At 47.7% G+C, this 12,839-nt stretch overlaps 2 long non-coding RNA genes across 6 annotated transcripts in view; one reads left to right on the forward strand and one right to left on the reverse strand.

The window, feature by feature from the left end:
• Window positions 1-291: 291 nt before the first annotated feature.
• LOC109255004 (uncharacterized) overlaps window positions 292-12,839 on the reverse strand; it is a 198,748-nt gene continuing 186,200 nt past the window's right edge. For 4 of the 5 annotated variants that reach the window (XR_008417154.1, XR_008417155.1, XR_008417156.1 and 1 more), the window contains one exon: window positions 11,359-11,698. This is a non-coding gene — a long non-coding RNA (uncharacterized LOC109255004). Of the gene's footprint in view, window positions 527-11,358; window positions 11,699-12,839 lie in introns of those variants that run through there. The other variant, XR_008417157.1, reaches the window with a different exon arrangement.
• Window positions 12,615-12,839, forward strand: part of LOC128772995 (uncharacterized) — a 52,919-nt gene continuing 52,694 nt past the window's right edge. Inside the window, exon 1 of the long non-coding RNA XR_008417160.1 lies at window positions 12,615-12,798. This is a non-coding gene — a long non-coding RNA (uncharacterized LOC128772995). The remainder of the gene's footprint in view (window positions 12,799-12,839) is intronic.

A 12,839-nucleotide genomic window follows, 5' to 3' on the forward strand; every position in this document is an offset into this window, starting at 1 on the left:
ATTCTGTGTCTCCCTCTCTCTCTGCCCCTCCCCTGCTCATGATCTGTCTCTCTCTTTCAAAAATAAATAAATATGAAACAAAAAAATCAGCCGCCTAACTGACTGAGCCACCCAGGAGCCCATCACTCTGTTTTTTAAACCATCACTTGCCCTCGGGAGCTTTACTCTTGCTGGTGGAAGGATTCACAGTTCCCCATGGGCTGTGCTCTCTCTTGCTTGAGGTCTCCACACACACTGCTGCCTTTGTCAGAACCCATCCTCCAAGGGCAGCCGCTCCTGTGGCACTTACTGCAGTGCGTGGGCATCGTTGTCAGTGTGTTCTGTTTTCTTCTTCAGTTGCCCAGAGATGGTCTTGTATCTCTGAAGCCCCAGCCTCTAGCAGAAAGCTCAGCACCTAGAAACTTTTCAATGCAGGTTTGTTGAATAGTTGACTGGATTGTGAATGAATGAATTCCTCTTCTGGAGGGTGAATCTGGTGTGTCTAGCTCTTCCTGCTTCTGGGAACTCCTTCTTAGACCCTAAATTCCTGGAAATGGCAGAGGCAAACCATATAAGGAAATGGTTCCTTCTAGAAAAAGCAAGATTTTCCTCTCCAGCCACTCTGGAGCTACAACCCTTTCTGCCTCTTGCACTCCAGAAAAAGTTTGTCTTCCCTTTGGGAAAGGAAGGAAAAACTCTTAAGAGTTTTCTAGACCCAGAACTCAGGCTGCTTCCTCGGGATTCATCTCCCAAATGACTTCCAGTCCTGCCCAATCTGGGTCCTGCCAAAGAGAGGGGGTGGGGTGGGAAACAGACCCCCAGGCCCTTAGTGCAACATAGGTGACCCCCACGGTCCCCAGTCACAGGAAGAGTAGTAGCTGCCACTTACTGAGCCTTATTCTGGATCAAGAACAGTGCTAAGTGCTTCTCAAGAATTCTCTCTTTTAAAGATAGTAACAACTCTGTGAGGCAGGGCAGATCTTAGCCCCATTTTACCTGTGGAGAACCTGAGATTCTAGAAAAATTCAGTAACGTGCCAAAGTGTGGCCACATCCCCTCAGTCCACCTCAGATGTCAGCCACAGCATAGATGGACAGTACTCGCCCCACAACACCTACCATGACTCATCTGCTTTTCTGCCCAGGGGAGTACACAGGGAGTCCTGCATGTCGGGGGTGGGGGGGTGACTGCCAGGGGCAGGGGCAGCCTCGGCCAGTGGGGAACCCTGTGGGAGGAGGAACAGGAAGGCATCCTACTTTCTCAGTGAGTCTGTGTGGAGTCCATTCCCATGGCCCAGAGGCTGCCCTGTCTCTCTTCCCGCCCCCTCACTTCTGTGCCCCATGACCACATCACAAAGGATTTACTTAAGCTTTGCTTTTGGAAGGATTCAAGTAAAGACAGTCACGTAGCGAAATAAGTGGCACAGCTGGTACCTGAACTGAAGTGTACTTGATGAAGTCCTTTCTGATTTGTTTTCAGGAAGTGAGAAGTCCCAGAAGGAACCCAGGATTACTGAGCAGAGGAGGGGAGGGGAGGAAGGGTGGGATGCCTTCCCCCCTGCAGGCTGCTCTGTAGGTGTGGTGGTGGCTATGAGGCTGTGCTCTTGGGTTGCTAACGAGGAAGCAGTGATATCAGGCAGTGAACATAAAGTCCTCTGTGGTGACACCACACCTAGCTTTAGTGTAGCAGAATTTTATGAAATCACACTCCTTGGCTTAAGAACTAGAAGTTAAAGCAAAACAGACCCTTTATTGTCCAAGGGAGTCAGCAAGTGCAAAGAAACGCTTTGGAAGAAAGAAGATCCACATCACTTCTTTCTTTTTCTAAGAGCAAAGTCCAAACTCTACTCTTATGGCACTTGTCCTTTGAACCGGTGGCTGAAAGTCCACTTAGGAGCTCATTCCTTACAATTTAACTTCTGACCTCCCTGAGAGAATCTGCTTTTATCTGTCATTGCTCACATTCAAGTGTGAATGCATTTGTGATTCCTCTGTGAGAACAAGGATTGATGGGGAGAGGGAAGGGGTCACTGGGTACCTGAGGTAGGTGGGGGAGACAGATTCCTGCCTGGGAGGCTGAGGTAGAAAAGGCCATATCTTCTAACCCAGCCCAGCCTGATTCCAGTTGTGCAGGTGTCGGGTTAGAAAGGGATTAGGAGCAGGGTGCCTGGGTGGCTCAGTTGGTTAAGTGTCCAACTTCGGCTCAGGTCATGATCTCACAGTTCACGAGTTCGAGCCCTGTGTCAGACTCTGTGTTAACAGCTCAGAGCCTGGACCCTTCTATGGATTCTGTGGCTCCCTCTCTCTCTGCCCTTCCTCTGCTTGTACTCTGTTTCTCTCCCTCTCAAAAATAAATAAAAACATTTAAAAACTTAAAAAAAAATAAAGGGATTAGGAGTTTCAGAGAACCCTAGTGCCCTCCCTGTGGGAACCATGCCAAAGCTGAGATTCGTGGTGTGAAAAGCAGGATAGAAAGGCACACATGCAGGGCAGAAATGTCTCCCAAGGACTGCAGTGGGCTAGTTGAGATCTGTTGTTCTTATTATGGAAGATCCTATGATAACACACAAGCATCTGGGGGCAGGGGAGGCACTGTTTCATCTGTATCTGCTCACACCTTAGCAAGGAGGAGTGGGCCCAGGGTCCTGTCAGATGGGAGAGAGACTTCGAGAAGAAGCAGAGCGGGCAGGGAAGCTGGCTGTGCGGCACAACCGGGTCAGGCATTCTCCACACCAACCATGCTGTCCAGAGCAGCAGTTTTTATGGGTTCAGCCAGGGATCTGGGTTGGGCTTCCTCCATGGCTGGAGGGTAGACAGAGATGGTGGCATCGCTGTTGGAAACCTGAGCTTCCCAAGGCTGCTGGAACGGCTAAAGAACTTTGTCTCCACGAGGGGCATCTCTCCTGACCTCTCAGGAAGAGCTAATTTCCCGGGAGGGTTCTTGTGAGTTCATTTCCAAGGCCAACGTCCTTCCTCCACAGATTCTTTTCATTGCCATGGAGACAGTCTGCTGCTCTGTCCAGTGAGGAGTCTGAGCAGCAGACACCATGACAACCTGTGGGGGTTGGAAGGACAGCTCTAAAGCACCTCGCAGACCAGAGCAAGGACAGAGGGCCTGGGACATTATGATTGTCACAGGTGCAGCTGATGAAAGGTGGACAGCTCTATTTTTTTTAATGTTTATTTATTTTTGAGAGAGAGAGAGAGAGAGAGACAGAGAGACAGAACATGGGTAGGAGAGGGGCAGAGAGAGAGGGAGACACAGAATATGAAGCAGACTCTGGGCTCCAAGCTGTCAGCATAGAGCCTGAAGTGGGGCTTGAACTCACGAACCGTGAGATCACGACCTGAGCCGAAGTTGGACGCTTAACTGACTGAGCCACCCAGGCACCCCAGGACAGCTTGATTTTTGACCTCCTTCTTCTCAGTGAGCAGGGAGGGAGGGATGGGCATGGTGGATGGGCCCGGGGCTGGCAGCACTGAGGTCTTGTGCTGCCAAAGGCAGTCAGCTTCATTCTTTTTCTGACTGCATGTTTTGCTTGTCCAGGCCAGGCCAGCAGATTCGTGCCTGGAGACATGTCAAAGCCAGAGAAGGGCAGATCTGTCTAGCCCCGGGTGGGGAGAAGGGCTGGGGAGGACAAAGTAGTACATTCTTAGGAGATGACCCACAGCAAAAGCAGTGCTTTTCTGCAGAAATCACGCCACCCCTCCCAAGCTGGTGGAGGCAAAGGGCTTGCTGTCGAGTTGAAATGAAGCAAATCCCATTCCCATGTTGGGACATCCCAGCTTCTCCAATGGGGGAGGTTTGTTTGTAGTATGAAGCCGGACACCTGCCACACCCTCCACATTTGTCCCCAGTGTTTGCCTGACTCCTGCTGGAACCTGCCCGACATAGGGGGATCCAGTGACCTCTGTGTTCAGCCCATAGCTGGTTACTTTGCAGAGCCCATCTCCTTCCTTCCTTCTCAGCTGTCTTTCCATTCCGTCTGCCTCAGCCCTGAGCTTCCTGACTCCTAGGTCAGTGCTCTTACTCCCACTATTCCATGGTTGGGTATTCAGAGAAGCGGCTTATATCTCTACTGCAGTCCAGCCCTCACTCTGGAGGGCCACGGTGGAGCAGCATGGTACTGAGATCTGCCCATTCCTAGACGGGTTTAGGAAAGTCCCATACATGGCCATCATCCTGCTGGGGGTTATCCTCATGAAGACCACATCTTAGTGCACAGAAGGTGATCTGTAAAAGCATCCCCTAGGGTTAAATGGATGATCAAATTTTGATAATAGATGCAAGTTACGTGACTTCAATTCTGGAGGGTTAACCTCTCTGTGAGTCAGTTTTCTCTTGTATAAAATGGGGATAAATTTGCAGGGCTGTGAGGGGAATCAAATGAATTAATGCCTGGCATGGTTATGGTAGATATTAGCTGTTATTATGACGTCTTATTCCCAAGTCCTTATGCAGAGCTTGGAAACATGACTTACTGTTCAGTTATTCCCTGTAGATGCCCCCACCCCTGCCCAGCAAGAGATTTACTTGTTCCCAGCAACTCCAGCACTAAGGAGAAGCTTTTTCCCTCTTCTGCTATGCACACCCATTACTTGGGGATTGGCCATCCCACCCCAGAACTATTTCTCCTCATCTCCCAGGGATCTCCAGCTAGTAGGGCTTACACTTCAACCCATCTGGATAAGAGGGCATCTTCTTCAGATGATCCTTAAACTTGACTAGGTTCCCAGCTCACATTTCTCTCTGTGGCATCCTCTATCTGCTCTCTACCAGACATGGACAGAAGCTTCCAACTGTATACCATAGGCTCTTTATATTCTTATATAACCAAAGGTTGGTTCTGCATTCAGAGCTCTGGTCTGACCCCGGCTGGCCTTGCCTCCTCGGACATTACCCTGCCTAACACTAGAACATGCCTCCATTCCCTCCAGCCCAAGGCCAACCCAATTAGCCTGCATCCACTAATGGCATGTCTTCCGAACCAGCCCACAGGGAACGCCTCACATACATCACCCACAGTTTGCCTTCAGAAGCTCCTCCATCCTGGGTCATCCCCATTTGGTTCATCCCATGACCGTAATCATGTGATATCTTTCTCTCCTCCCTAGGTCAGAACGTCATTCAGATGCGTGACTTTTAGGACTTAGACACTGAGAGTTAAGACATCCAGGGAGCCACCCTTAATGCGGTAGACTGACTGCATGCTCATAAACACACCTGATGGTGTGCCACAGTGAATGCTGTTGGTCGTCACCATCACCACTGTCACTAGTAATGTTTATAAGCACCAACTATGTGCCGGGTAAGATATTTGGCCATCGTAGAGTATAGTGGCCAACATTTTTACTGAATTTCTACCTCATTTGTAACCAAAATTCCAGAAGGACCAAGGATTTGCATGGAATGTAATATAACTTATGTTGAGATTTGTGGGCAAGGATACACTTTTCAGCCCCATGCATAATAGCAAAAGACAGGAAACCACCTAAATGCCCACCAACAGGGGATGATTAAATAAGGTAGAGTAGATCCATTTATGGAATACTCTAAATCTGTTAAGAAGAATGGTTATAGGTCTGTAACTAGTGATAATGGAACAATCTCCAGGAAATAAATTAAAGGGAAGAAAAGCAAGGTGTAGGACAGTATGTAGAGTATGCTACTGCATGTATAGTGAAAGCAACTCTATAGAAAGGAATATGCACATGGCCTTGAGTGAATCATTTACCCTTTTCCAGTCTCCTCCTCTGCAGGAGGGGAGTAATGGCACCTACCTCTTGGGCTATGGTCAGGATTAAGGGGGATAGTGCCTGTCAAGTTCTCAGCACAGTGCCTGGCCCAAAGCAAACCATCAGTCGTGAGGTGGTTCACATAATCATCTCTAATTATCACTCCAGGTTCAGTGCATTCAACTAAGTTATGTGCTGTGCATCAGCACCCAGCAAAATCTGCCAATACAAAAGCAACGGGAGTTGGACAGTGGACAACCAACAATAACCATCCAGGAACAAAGTGCTATAGGACTTCAGAGGAAAGCATGTCTAACAATGCCAGAGGGATATAGGCTAGGAGTCCAGGAAGTGTTCACTAAAGAAGTAACACCTGAGATCTGATTTCACAGGACGAGAAGGAACAGCTCCAGCAGACAGACCTCACATGAAAAAAGGCACAGGTGGGAAGGCTTGGGGCTCGGGGCGCTCTGTCCCTGCCATTAGAGTGCAGAGGGTGTGGAGGGAGGGGCAGAACCTCAGTGTTGGGGATAGAGGCAAAGGGCATCAGTTCCTCTCAAAAGCAGTACCTTGTTCCCCTTTTGCCTATGGTCATCTCCTTGAGACCCTAACCTGTTTCATGTTGCTGTAGTGGAATCTAGGGCAAAAGTACTGGGGGCCTTTATGCAAATGTGCTTTGGGGACTTCTTTTGTAGCCACAGCCCCCATCTCACGTAGGCTGGGGAAGTAACCCAGTGACCTGTGTTCTTTAGGGCAGGAGTGTTTCTATCCCACACGCTTCTAATAGTGCAGTCAGTGCCCAGAGACATTTTTCTCCTCCAAAAGATTTACACACGGGAATCGTGTGGATGCTCTGTTTTCTCTGTCAATTATGTATCTGTCTATAAAATATAGATATGTTTCTCCCTCTCTGCTTAAGAAGGGAAGGATCACACTTCTGGGAATAGGAAGAGCCAGAACAACCGATGGGCTCTGGTGGTGACCCTACAACAAGAAGAGAGAGACCTGAGAGTGTATTGCCAGATGATGGATGAGCCACGCCTACGGAAGACAGCTGAGTGCGCAGCTCCCCCACTGTCTCCTGGGCAACGAAGCCTCCAGATGACCCCGCCAACAATAATGAGATGAAAATGAAGAGCACTGCAGTATAATGAGCATGACAAAAATAGAGACATTGCTAAGTAATGGGTTGGCCATGGTTGAGGAGCGGGAGGAGGAAGACAGGACCCTCCCTGTGTGGTCTCCTAGCCAGACTCCGCTGAGTGTAGCTGAGACTCAACCAGGCCGAGGCCGGTTTGGACTCCGCAGTGGCAAGGATGTCAGAGAGGGATTAAAAAGTGGGCCTAGATGAAAAGCACAGCAGACTCTATCCCGCTCCCTGTGGGGGAGGGACGTGTGGCCTGCTGATGGCGGTAGTGAAGTTGTGGCCTTTAGCATGAATCCCTTACCCGCCTGTGAGTATCAGGAAATGGTCTAAGAGTTAATGTGCCAGATTTCTTTCAAAATATTGCATCTCATGTCTGTAGTATATAGTGGGAGAAGCTTGCCAGTTACGGTTTTGTTCAATTGGCAGTTTGGTGTATCTGCCAGGGAAGGTGGCCGTGCCCGGGGAAGGAGGGATTTGGGTGCTGCAGGGACAGCTGTCTGGGAAGCCTTCTGGCACGGAGTCCCTCTGCGGTCTCTATTTTTCATTATTTTCTAAAAAATTCAATTAAAAATTATTTTTGAGGAAGGGCGGGAGCAAAATAAAAATTCAAAGAAATGATTTTTGAATAAGCAATACATGCATAAAGTACATAATTCAAAAGGAACAAAAAGGCTAACAGTAAAACTAGATATTCCTTCCTGCTGCTCTCCACCCCCAGCCACCGCTTCCTTCCTAGAAGCAACCACTGTGAGCAGCTTCTTGTGCAGTTTCCTAGAAACACTAAGCACACATTAAGTGCATGTGTCCCCCTCCTCAACAGACATACACTTTTATTATTATTATTATTATCTAAAATTTTTTAAAATGTTTCTTCATTTTTGAGAGACAGAGCACAAGCGGGGTAGAGACACAGAGAGAGGGAGATGGAATCCGAAGCAGGCTCCAGGCTCTGAGCTGTCAGCACAGAGCCCCATGTGGGGCTTGAACCCACAAACCATAACATCATGATCTGAGCCAAAATCCAACACTTAACCGACTGAGCCACCCAGGCGCCCTTATTATTATTATTATTTATTATTATATTTTTACCTCAGTGCTAATATACCGTATCAGAGTCCTGACAGAAAACAGATGGCCCACATAAAGTGAGTCATTTGAGTCAAACATAACGAATGGACTGTTTACAAAAGCGTGGGCCAGCCACAGGAAAAGCACAAGAGATAGTGCAATAACCCAGGGCCAGCAACAGTGGAGGGAGACAGCACAGTGACTCCTGTGAGCAGCACAGCCAGCAGGGCGTCACAGGGAGGAGGCCAGGGGCATATGCCCACTCCTCCTCTCCTCCCTCTGTCTGCCCTCCTGCTGCTGTACTGCAAGGGCTGAACCCAACATGAGCCAGAGAACAAGACAGTCTGTTGATGTCGTTTACAGAGGTCACTCTCAGACAGGAGAGAGGGGGTGAGTGAGGAGAGCAAGCGGTGGGATGATACCCACACACGCGCTCAGCACCTTGTTACACATTTCATTGTTTTCCACTTAGCAGTCTGCCTGTGCCTATAGCCTCATTCTTCTGCTGGCCTAGAGCATTCTGTAGTACTTCTGCTGTGGAATACTCGATCACATATATAGTATGTGTAACATTTATATGTATATAATATATAATAAACTGCATATATATGTTCATATATATAGAAAACGAATCCCTCACTGATGGACTTTTATGATTGTTTCCAATCTTCTGCTATTACAAACAGTGCTGCAAGGCATATCCTTTTACTTACTCATTTCACATGGCCAGGATATGTACAGAATAAATTTCTGGGGAAGAGATGGCTGGATCAAAGAGTGTATGCTTTTAAAATTTTGATAGACACTGCCACATGCCCTGCATTGACTTGGTACAAATTTACACGTGCATCAGCAACGGATGACATTCCTGTGCAGTGTTTAAACATCTGGGTTATGAAGACATGGGTAAACTTATTAGAGCATCTCTCCAGCAGTGTCTGTCACCTTCACAAAGTATAAATTCCTCTTTGGGGGGGGGGATTATGAAAATCTACATTTCCCCTGTGTTTCTGTCATTTCTTTCAGAATGATTCAACAGGGATAAAATTTCTCCATTCCTGAATGGAGTGCTGCTCACTCTTCGGGAACAGTCTTGTGTCAATTTAAGTTATAAATAACAGCCTCAATTTAAAAGTTAAAAGTTTCCAGTTTATCTTCCTAGGCACAAAACACATCAACTGTATTTTTATTTTTATTAAAATGTTTTAAAAAATGTTTATATTTGAGAGAGAGAGAGAGAGAGAGGGAGAGAGGGAGAGAGCGAGTGCGCCAGTGGGGAAGGGGCAGAGGGAGACCGAGACAGAATACAAAGCAGGCTCCAGGGTCCGAGCTGTCAGCACAGAGCCCGACTCAGGGCTTGAACTAACAAACCGTGAGATCATGACCTGAGCTGAAGTTGGATGCTTAACTGACTGAGCCACCCAGGTGCCCCCATCAACTGTATTTTGTATTTATTTATTTTTAAATTTTAAAAAATGTTTTTATATTATTTTTGAGAGAGACAGAGCACGAGTGGGGAAGGGGCACAGAGAGAGAGGGAGACACAGAATCCAAAGCAGGCTCCAGGCTCCGAGCTGTTGTCACAGAGCCCGACATGGGGCTTGAACCCAGGAACCATGAGATCATGACCTGAACCGACGTTGGACGCTCAACCAACTGAGCCACCCAGGCGCACACCCTCCCCCCCACCCCCTGCTTCAACTGTATTAAAAAAAATTTTTTTTAATGTTTATTTATTTTTGAGACAGAGAGAGACAGAGCATGAACAGGAGAGGGGCAGAGAGAGAGGGAGACACAGAATCTGAAACGGGCTCCAGGCTCTGAGCTGTCAGCACAGAGCCCGACATGGGGCTTGAACCCAGGAACCATGAGATCATGACCTGAGCCGACGTTGGACACTCAACCAACTGAGCCACCCAGGCGCACACCCTCCCCCCCACCCCCCGCTTCAACTGTATTTAAAAAAATTTTTTTTAATGTTTATTTATTTTTGAGACAGAGAGACACAGAGCATGAACAGGGGAGGGGCAGAGAGAGAGGGAGACACAGAATCTGAAACGGGCTCCAGGCTCTGAGCTGTCAGCACAGAGCCCGACGCGGGGCTCGAACTCACGGACCGTGAAATCATGACCTGAGCCAAAGTCGGACGCTCAACCGACTGAGCCACCCAGGCGCCCCTCAACTGTATTTTTTAAAGAAGACATCTTGGAGACAGTTAAGAAAACCATATATGTCTTGGGCATCAGGGGACTCCAAAAAAATCGCCATTAATCCCACTGTGGGCGACGGTGTTGCTGGAGCATACAAGAAAATGTTCCTGGGGATGCCTGGTGGCTCAGTTGGTTCCGCGTCCGATTTCAGCTCAGGTCATGATCTCACAGTCTGAGAGTTTGAGCCCTGTGTCAGGCTCTGTGCTGTCAGTTCCAAGCCTGGAGCCTGCTTCGGATTCTGTGTCTCCCTCTCTGTCTGCCCCTCCCCCACTCATGCTCTGTCTCTATCAAAAAATGAATAAACATTAAAAAAAAATTAAAAAAAAGAAAATGTTCCTGTTCTCTGAAAAGACGGTGTGGAGTCCCCAGGAATGTGAAATGACAGATGTTCTGCAATTTACCCCAAAAAACCTTTGGAAAAAAAAGATGGAGCAGATACACAAACATTAACTATCATTAAATCTAATGACAGACACCTTCCCACATGCTCAGAAACCCTTGTAACAAAAAAACTTAACAAAATGTCCAACCAAGATAATAATCAGCATTTCACCCTTTATCCAAAGGTAAGACTTCTTGTCCTTCTCCTTTGCTTCTTCCCCCTCTTCCTCTAGCTTCCGTTCCTCTGGTTGCTGCACCCATGTTGCTCCAGCCCTGTTCTTGTGGTCCACAGCACACCAGCAAACAGACACTATTCACTCTCCCCACGGTCTTCTTGGAGGAGAGTATAAAGTGTCTCCAGCCTGGGTTTCCCTCTGCTGAGTGGCAAACACTTGTTGCATAGAAAGGCCTCAACTCTCCAACAAAATGTAGGCTCCGTGTCCTGTCCCACATGCCACAGCTTCAGCTTCCCCATGCCTGAGTTAGGCGGGTGTCAAGGACCACCCCCATCTTCAACTGCAGAGAACACACACCAAGCTTTCAGTGTGCCCTGAGAGCCCCTTCTCAGTATTTGTGGTTTATGTTGGAAAGTAGCTTCCTGTCCTCTCCCTGGAGATGGGGGAGTGAGAAAGTATCAGCGTTCCCCAAAGAAATCATATAAACCCTCCCAATATATCTCTTGGATAAGATAACTTCCCCCACCACAATGTTCCCTCCCCACCCATGATATTGAATATATCTTAGTATAATTAATCTTTTACTTTCCATCACATGTGTTTAGAGATTTGTCCATATTTACATAGTAGGGTTTATGACATTAAACTCCATTTATTTGTAATTGTGCTAGAGAACGTTATTTTATTATCTATTGCTACAGTGGCTTAAAACAACAAACATTTATTATCTCAAACAGTTTCTGAGAATGAGGAATCCAGGACTGGTTTATTTGGGTGTTTCTGGCTCAGGATCTCCCATGAGGTTGCAATCAAGATGTTGGCCAGGACAGTAGTCATCTGAAGGCTTGACTGAGGCTGGAGGATCCACTTCTAAGAGGGCTCACTTACATGGCTGAACCTCAGTTTCTCTCAGCTTATTTGGAGACCTCCATTTCTCACCAAGTAGTCTTCTCCATAGGACTGTTCAAAATATGGCAGCCAGTTTTCCCCTGAGCAAGAGATCTGAGGGAACAAGGGAGAAGGCATGATATCTCTTATGACCTAGCCCCAGAAGTGACATGCCATGCTCCTGCTATTGGTCACATGGATCAACCATGGTGCACGTGGGAGGAGACAAGAATGTGAATACCAGGAGGCAGGGACCACTGGAGCCATCTTGGAGGCTGGTCACCTTGCCTACTGACATCATCCTGCGTGTCCTCAGAGCTGTCAGTGTAAGTTGTGACACATGGATCCATTCCCCACAGAGTCGTATTCCATGGTGGGGGGAAATTCCTACAAGGTTTTGAGTGTGGCACTTGGTCACCGCGTACCAATACTAAGTAAAGTCTGTGTCTCTCAGAGATCATAGTGAAAACAGCACCATCACTCTCTGTGGTGAGTCTGGGCCAGAGGATACATTTTCCAGGCAGATCCTGTTCTGTGCTTCTAATCTCCTGTCATAGTGCCCCGTGCTCTCTTGTGCCCTTACCATCGAATCTCTTATAAAAGAAGGCCCTGGGGGCGGGGGGGGGGGGGATTGTGCCTGGGGGGCTCAGTCGGTTGAGCATCTGACTTCGGCTTAGGTCATGATCTCACAGTTTGTGAGTTCAGGCCCCGCGTTGGGTTCTGTGCTGACACCTTGGAGCCAGGAGCCTGCTTCGGATTCTGTGTCTCCTTCTCTCTCTGCCCATCCACCACTTGTGCTCTGTCTCTCTCTGTCTCTCAAAAATAAGTAAATAAATGTAAAAAAATTTTTTTTAAAAAAGAAGGCCCTTGGGGGCCCAACATGCAAACATGACTGAATCCTAGCAGAGATTAGCCTCAAATCAGGGTATTCCTAACTGCTCCCTCCCAACCCTGAAGTACCCTGGGATAAGGAGCCTTATCTGCAGTGATCAGTGTGAGAAATGAGACAAAGCAAGGAGGGGAGTGGCATTCTAGTTGGGGCAGAGGGTGTCTATCTTCCTGTCACAGAAGTGAATCCTAACACAGGAAGGCTTCAGTGGATGAGAAGAGAAGGCACCAAAAGCAAAGGCACAGAGTACACACGATACTCCCTACAGAGTACCTTCAAGGAATCTATGAATTCAGTGGCCCTGCGACATCAGGAGAAGAAAGGGGTAATAGAAAGGAAACTTTCTTTTTTTCTTTGTTTTAAAGA

The sequence above is a fragment of the Panthera pardus genome, unplaced genomic scaffold (assembly GCF_024362965.1).
Source record: "Panthera pardus isolate Hobbes unplaced genomic scaffold, ASM2436296v1 HiC_scaffold_24, whole genome shotgun sequence".
NCBI lineage: Eukaryota > Metazoa > Chordata > Mammalia > Carnivora > Felidae > Panthera > Panthera pardus.